The sequence below is a fragment of the Sus scrofa genome, chromosome 1, assembly GCF_054392235.1.
Source record: "Sus scrofa isolate SSC_HxYL_T2T_F1_AM1 chromosome 1, Sscrofa_HxYL_maternal_Yorkshire_Landrace_v2.0, whole genome shotgun sequence".
In the NCBI taxonomy this organism is placed as follows: Eukaryota; Metazoa; Chordata; class Mammalia; order Artiodactyla; family Suidae; genus Sus; species Sus scrofa.
In genome coordinates this window covers 99,770,843-99,777,934 of record NC_139383.1, presented here as the reverse complement: position 1 = coordinate 99,777,934, position 7,092 = coordinate 99,770,843, and the positions used below count along the sequence as shown (strand labels likewise).

The 7,092-nt window shown below is 35.3% G+C and overlaps 1 pseudogene; it reads left to right on the top strand.

Annotated features, from left to right (window-relative positions):
* Positions 1-5,874, top strand: LOC100514090 (olfactory receptor 10AG1-like; annotated as a pseudogene).
* Positions 5,875-7,092: the final 1,218 nt, after the last annotated feature.

The window sequence follows — 7,092 nt, the reverse complement described above, 5'->3', positions numbered from 1 at the left end:
ATGGGGAGGCAGGTAAAGAGAGTGGCCAGTAGGCTCCTGCTCCTCAGGCCGTATTCTTTAGAGAGAGAAACTTCAGTGCAGCACTAATCCAATGAGAGACAGTTGTGATGATTTTCTAAGTTAACACTTGATAAATGGTTTATCGAACTTAAAAGTACAGCATGTCCTGGAGAGAAGATGTTTGCCATAAATAAAAGGGTATTTTTTAAGATGTGCTGATTCATTTAAAACAAGTCTGAATTTCAAGGAAAAAATAAGAATAGCTCAACTTGTTACTTGAACACTTCAAACTAGGCATTTGTATTTCACAAGACCGTATTTTCTCTAAAAGACCAACACATGGTTATTGCTCCATAAAATCAAAAGGTGAACAATTATAATATTACCAGGCTTATTTTATTATAGTAAATTTTTAACTCAAAAGCCAAAAGACATAAAAATAATTTCTTCCAATAAGATTCTTTTATGAAATACATCTTCTGAACTTGAAATATACATACTGTCAGTAATGCCATTCATTTTTAAAACAAAACTTGAAATATTAAATAGATGTGATTTTAATTGGGTGTTGTGAAGAGTTTTATAGTACTCAGTTCTATTACTATTATTCAGAATATTAAACTCAAAATGATATTTACAGAGTTCCCGCCATGGCTCAGAGCAAATGAATCTGACTAGCATCCATGAGGATGCAGGTTCGATCCCTGAACTCCCTCAGCGGGTTAAGGATCCGGTGTTGCTGTGAACCTTGGTGTAGGTCACAGATGCAGTGTGGATCTGACATTGCTATGGCTGTGGTGTAGGCCAGCAGCTACAGCTCCAATTCTACTACTAGCCTGGGAACCTCCATAGGCCATGGGTGCAAACCTAAAAAAAAAAAAAAAAAATTACCACTGAATGTTCTGTGAAACACATTGATTTTGATTAAAGATATGGGTTCTAGCATTGCTTTCCTGAATTTGAATCACTTAAGTCACTTGCTAGTTCCTTGACACTGGAGAAGTTTATTAACCTCTCTATGCCTCTGGCTCTCTGTGAAAATGTAAATAATAACAGTGCCTACTTTACTCAGAATACGATCATTGAGATAACACAAAATCATTAGCAGGGTTAGCACATAATATGTTGAAACATTGTTAACAATTTAAAAAATTCGAATAGCCATTCTTCTCTACTCTCCACAGCTATGCCAATTCCTGCTAAAATGGAAAAATTGCCAAAGGATGAACTGAAGTTCCCATGTTAGAACTGTCCACCTACCGTTAATTGTTAATGGAGAGGATAGATCAACTTCAGGAAGGCAAATTATCAAAGGTTATCTCTTAGGAGGCTCAGATCCTAAACAAGATTTGAATTAGACTTTTAGTTTAATTTTACTTACATTTCTATATCATAGTCTTCTTGTCTTATGTGTTTGAAGAACAATTGTCAGAGACTGGCACAGATAAGAAAGAGAAAAAATAAAGATGAAAATCCCAGTAAGTTAGAGTGTTGTTTTTTTTTTTCCCACCTTGATATAGCTGCTGATTTGTACTCACTCAGTAGAAAGTAGTGTACTAATTTTAACTCATTAATCCTGACAAAACTCTATCCTGTACATTTTTCCTTTCCTAGATTGAGGAAAGACTACTCCAAGGTAGGAAAAAGAGACCAAATTTTCAAAAGAGAGAAAAAAAAGAAGTCATCTGTTAACATAATGATGATAAATACAGTAAGTTTGATGATTATAAGAATGCCTTGTAGAACCCTACCCACCTATTTAAATCAGTCATTAACATAGATTATGCTACTTACTCCTCAAAACAACTTCCTGTGTTACATATTATTATTGCATACATCTTAAAACAAGAAAAGTTAAACTCTGATAATTTAAATAAGGATATATTATAAGAATATATCTCATTTCCATTTAACGTCGCTCAGTGTCAAGATCAGTGAATACTTGAATCTAGGTAAATGGAATGTGATTACTGAAATTAGGGGCAAATCTACATTCAATTAATTACCTGTCAGGAAATACTTATAAGCTACTCACCCATAACAACACCTGGATAGTCTTAGAGATATAAAACTGAATCAAAAGAGAAGGATATTTTTTTTCCTGGAAAATGTTTCATTATGTTTTATTAAAAGTAAACTTACATAGAAAACAGAAACAAACTCACAGATTTCAAAATCAAACTTATGGTTACCATAGGGGAACTGTGGGAGGGAAGGTATAAATTAGGAGGATGGGAATAATATATACATAGCACTGTATATAAAATAGGTAATTATGAAGGATCCGCTGTACAACACAGGGGATCTCCTCAATAGTCTGTAGTAACCCATATGGGAAAGAATGGACATGTGTATATGTAAAACTGATTCATTTTGCTGTGCACCTGAAACTAATACAATATTGTAAATTAACTATACTCCAATAAATTTTTTTAAAAAGTAAAAATAATGGAATGATTCTGTGATACTCTAAGATCTGATGAAGTCTTAGATTAAATATCATGCCCTGAGTCATTGTCCAGTTCTCCAGTAACTGGACATAGACTCTGCACAGACTCTGCACATTTTAGGGTAATACCTGACTCACATGTCTGAAGTTACCACTCATCTCTAAGCTTTGTGATGACAGTAACTGAGCTCATACTGTTTATTATTAGTGTCCATAGTATTTAATACACCTTGTATTTAACACCAACTTGGTATTTATTCATAATATACTCTAATAATATACATTATTATTGTATAATAATATATTATTATTATTATTATTGCAAAATATTGATTTACATTCAAACATGTTAGTGACCAAATATTTAATTCCCTTATTCTCCAGTTTGTTTTCATAAGGTATAATTGAGGAAGATAAACAAAACACACATACACTGTAATAGACATAAAATCTCAAAAATTGTAAGAAGATATAAAGTGCTAAAAGAACTACCAAATTGCAAAAAGAGGATAAATAAAAAGAGAAGAGACCAGAAAACACAAAGACAGATATAGCAAGATAAGCTTTAGTGGAGTATCATAGGTCTGAGTTGGAATAAGATATTATTTGTATCTATAACTCCCCAGGTCCTTGGTCCCTTCTTTTGACATTTCTGAGCTATAAGCAGAGATGAGCCAGAAGGGAACTTTTGCCATTAGAGTGTGCTGTGAAAAATTAAAGTTTGTGAATTAAAGAAAAATTAATGAACGCAGAAGGGGGGAGTTTAATATTAGTGAGAACTAAGAAACTAAAAGAAATTTTAAGTTGTTTCAGTTGATTGGGTTTTGTGAAAAGGAAGAGGAACTCAGGACTTTAAAAGAAAAAAGGGAGGCTGTACTGTGTAGGAAGTGAATACAGACTTGGGAAATTAAGGAAAATGTAAATCACTCACAGAAATGTGACTTTAGGAATATATGGCAGTCTGTTGAAAAAGGTCACAGTTCAGCATTAATGAAGGTTGGATGGAAACCACAAAAAGTGATTTTAGGATCCAGCACCATGGACAAGAGACTGAACTTATTTGGTCTGCAAATGCTTAATTATGAGGAGATGATTAGGCTAATGCTACATCGCAATTGGAATTAGACTTTCTTTTTTAATTTCAATTTGTTTTAATTTTTTTTGTAGCCACACCTGCAGCATATGGAAGTCCCCAGACCAACGGTCAAATCAGAGCTGCAGCTACAGCCTATTCCACAGCCTCAGCGAGAGCAACATCACATTCACCTCATCAGGTTGTGGCAGTGTGTCCTTAACCCACTGAGCAAGACCGGGGATCAAATCAGCATCCTCAGAGAGACTACGTCGGTTCTTAACCCACTAGGCCACAATGGGAACTCCAGCACTAGGCTTTCTGATAGTTAATTCAGATATAGTGATTTTGAATATATATTATGTATATACCTATATAACACATCCTCAGTGTATAACATGTTTTATATATATTCAGAAATTCATATTTAAAGGTAAATATAACATACAGACAGATACTGAATTTTGCCAGGTGTGAGGTATATGATTTCTGAGATCAAATTCTTTTTTTTTATACATTTAATTTTCTATTTTTAAAAAATTAACCCATAAAGGCTATACGCATATTTAATTAATATTACAGGTCTACGATTTTGAATAAGTAGGGTTGGTAAGAGGGTTGAGGGTCCTAGTGGGGTTGAGAAACTATTATGACAAAATCCTGTTAATTTTATTTCGTTTTCTAAGTGTCAAGTGAACATATGACTCACAGGATGTTTTATTTCTTACATATATTTCTCTGATATGTTTAATGGAATATTTTTCTATAATGGAGGCAAGAAAATATTTCTTATTTTACAAGTCTCTTTCCCAGATAGTGAGTGGTCGGGCTAGCCTGAACTTGGCCTAGCAGCAGAGTCTTACCAATAACCCCTGCTTTTTGATTATCCAAGATGGAGCTCTCAGGGAAAATATCAAAGTGAATGTGAAAGAATAACATAAATGATTGCAGACTAAAAGGGGGTAGGCAAAAAATATACAATTAAGCAAATGGAGACGAAAATGATCAGGATAGAGAAACGTTTTTCAAGAGAGAATGTCCCATGTTGCCTAGAGCAGTTCTTTTTCTGAGAATAGATTACTTTATGTATTGGTTCTTGCATCACTGTTTGTGTGTGTGTCTGTGTGTGTGTGTGTGTGTGTGTGTGTGTGTGTGTGTGTGTGTGTGTGTGCTGGGTTATTCACATATTCATAATCTTTAATATGGGCATAAATGAGAGGGTTTCATATTATTTCTGATTTGAAATTGTGGTTTAGAATTCATTAACAAAAATATAAAACAAACCCAAAAGATGGATATCTACCCTGTGTCAGTGCATTTAAAAGCGTAATTTGTTATGGCCCATTTTCTGCTGGACCCATCAAATTGAAGTGAATTCTAAATTTTTGTTCATAGAAGGGAACCAGGGGACAAAATCCCTTGCAGTGGAATCAGACTACATTGCTGGATTTCATCTTGCTTGGCTTCTCTGATGTTCCCAGCCTCCAAGGATATCTTTTTGGGGTGTTTTTGATCATCTATGTGATTATTGTGATGGGAAACAGCCTGATTATCATCATAACCAAGATTGATCCTTCCCTCCAGACCCCTATGTATTTTTTCCTGAGGAAATTTTCATCCTTGGAAATATGTTATGTATCAGTCAGTGTCCCCAGATTATTGACAGGTCTTTGTAAACAAAATAGAAACATATCCTTTCTGGCCTGTTCTACTCAAATGTACTTCTTTCTGGTGTTGGGAGCAACTGAGTGTTTTCTTCTGACTCCCATGGCTTATGACAGGTATATTGCCATTTGAAACCCATTACTCTACCCTCTCATCATGAACAGTAGGCTGTGCAATCAACTGGGAGCTGGCTGTTGGGTCAGTGGAATCCTCGTGCATGTAGGGTTTACCTACCAGATCTTCTCTCTCCCTTTCTGTGGCTCAAACCAGTTGAATCACTTTTTCTGTGACATACCTCCAGTCCTTAAACTCACCTGTGGGGATACTTTTATGATTGAGATGTTTATTTATGTGGTTGCTGTCATAGTTGTCACTATTCCATTTATGTTGACTCTTGGATCATATGTGAAAATTATTTGGGAGCATCTTGAATCTGCCTTCAGCCACGGGGTGAGCCAAAGCCTTTTCCGCCTGTTACTCCCATCTCATGGTTGTGGCTTTATTCTTTGGATCAGGCATCATGACATATTTGAGACCAAATTTCAGTCGTTCAATAGGGGTGGACAAATTTCTTTCTCTTTTTTACACCATTGTCACACCAGTGTTTAACCCTGTGATATATTGTCTGAGAAACAAAGATGTTATGGTGGCCTTGAGAAAATTTCTACTGAAACAGGTTGTGCTATGACTCAAAAACATAACTTTATAAACTTTTTTTCATCTCTTATCATCTTAAATAATCCTATGTTTTATTGTCATTTCACAAATGAGGAAGTTGAGGAAACTCGTCTGAGGTCATGTAGTTATCAGGGGTAGAAACGAGTTTCAAATCCAGCCTTCTTTTTTAATTTTTTTAAAAAAATTCAATATAGTTGCTTTATTTCTTATTGATAACTGTCTACACACACTAATTTAAGTCCTTTCCCAATTTTTATATGAATCTTAATGATTCTAGATGAGAAATTTCACATTTTTGCATTACATAAGGTCTGCTGTTATTTTTTATTTTATTTTATTTTGTCTTTTTGCCCTTTTCTAGGGTCATACCTGTGGAACATGGAGGTTCCCAGGCTAGGGGTCCAATCAGAGCTGTTGTTGCTGCTGACCTACACCAGAGCCACAGCAACACAGGATCAGAGCTGAGTCTACAACCTACACCACAGCTCATGGCAACACCAGATCCCCAACCCACCGAGTAAGGCCAGGGATCGAACCTGTGACCTCCTGGCTCCCAGTCAGATTCGTTAACCACCAAGCCATGAGGGAACTGTTGCTGTTATTTTTATATAGAAAATTAATCCCAAGCTCAAGCCAAGGTATTGGATTCTCTGAATGAACACATAGAAGTCATTAATGATTGTTGTTATCATTGTTGCTTAAGATTCCAGAATGTTGCCTACGTTTTCTGTTTCAAAATAGATTATTCATATTTATATCTCATCCCAATACATGGTCTGAAAAAGTAATAGACATTGAATTAACTTTATTATTTTAATATGTGACTAATAGCAAAATATAGCAAGCATGGCACTGATAGTCCCATTTAGATGAGCACTCTAGCTGCAAATACAACATAATTTTTAGAAACATAAAATGTTAACTCAATGGCAGTGTACCACCTGGCTCCAAAGAACAAGGGGAAGAAGAATAATACCTTGCTGCATTTGAGTTGAGGAAGGCTTTCTAAAAGTTCCCTATGTAAGGGGTCAGTGTAGGTCAGGAAGATGTGGTTATTTACCTATAGAACAACATTCATGAAGAGAACATTTGAAACTGGTTTCTAGAATGAAGAAAGTAGACATTGCTGGGAGATGGTAGCCTCTAAAGCTCTCAGTGTAGATTTGTCCACTGTGATGAGAAGAGGTTGTGGCTGTATTATCATCGCATGTTGAATGAAAGCAATGTG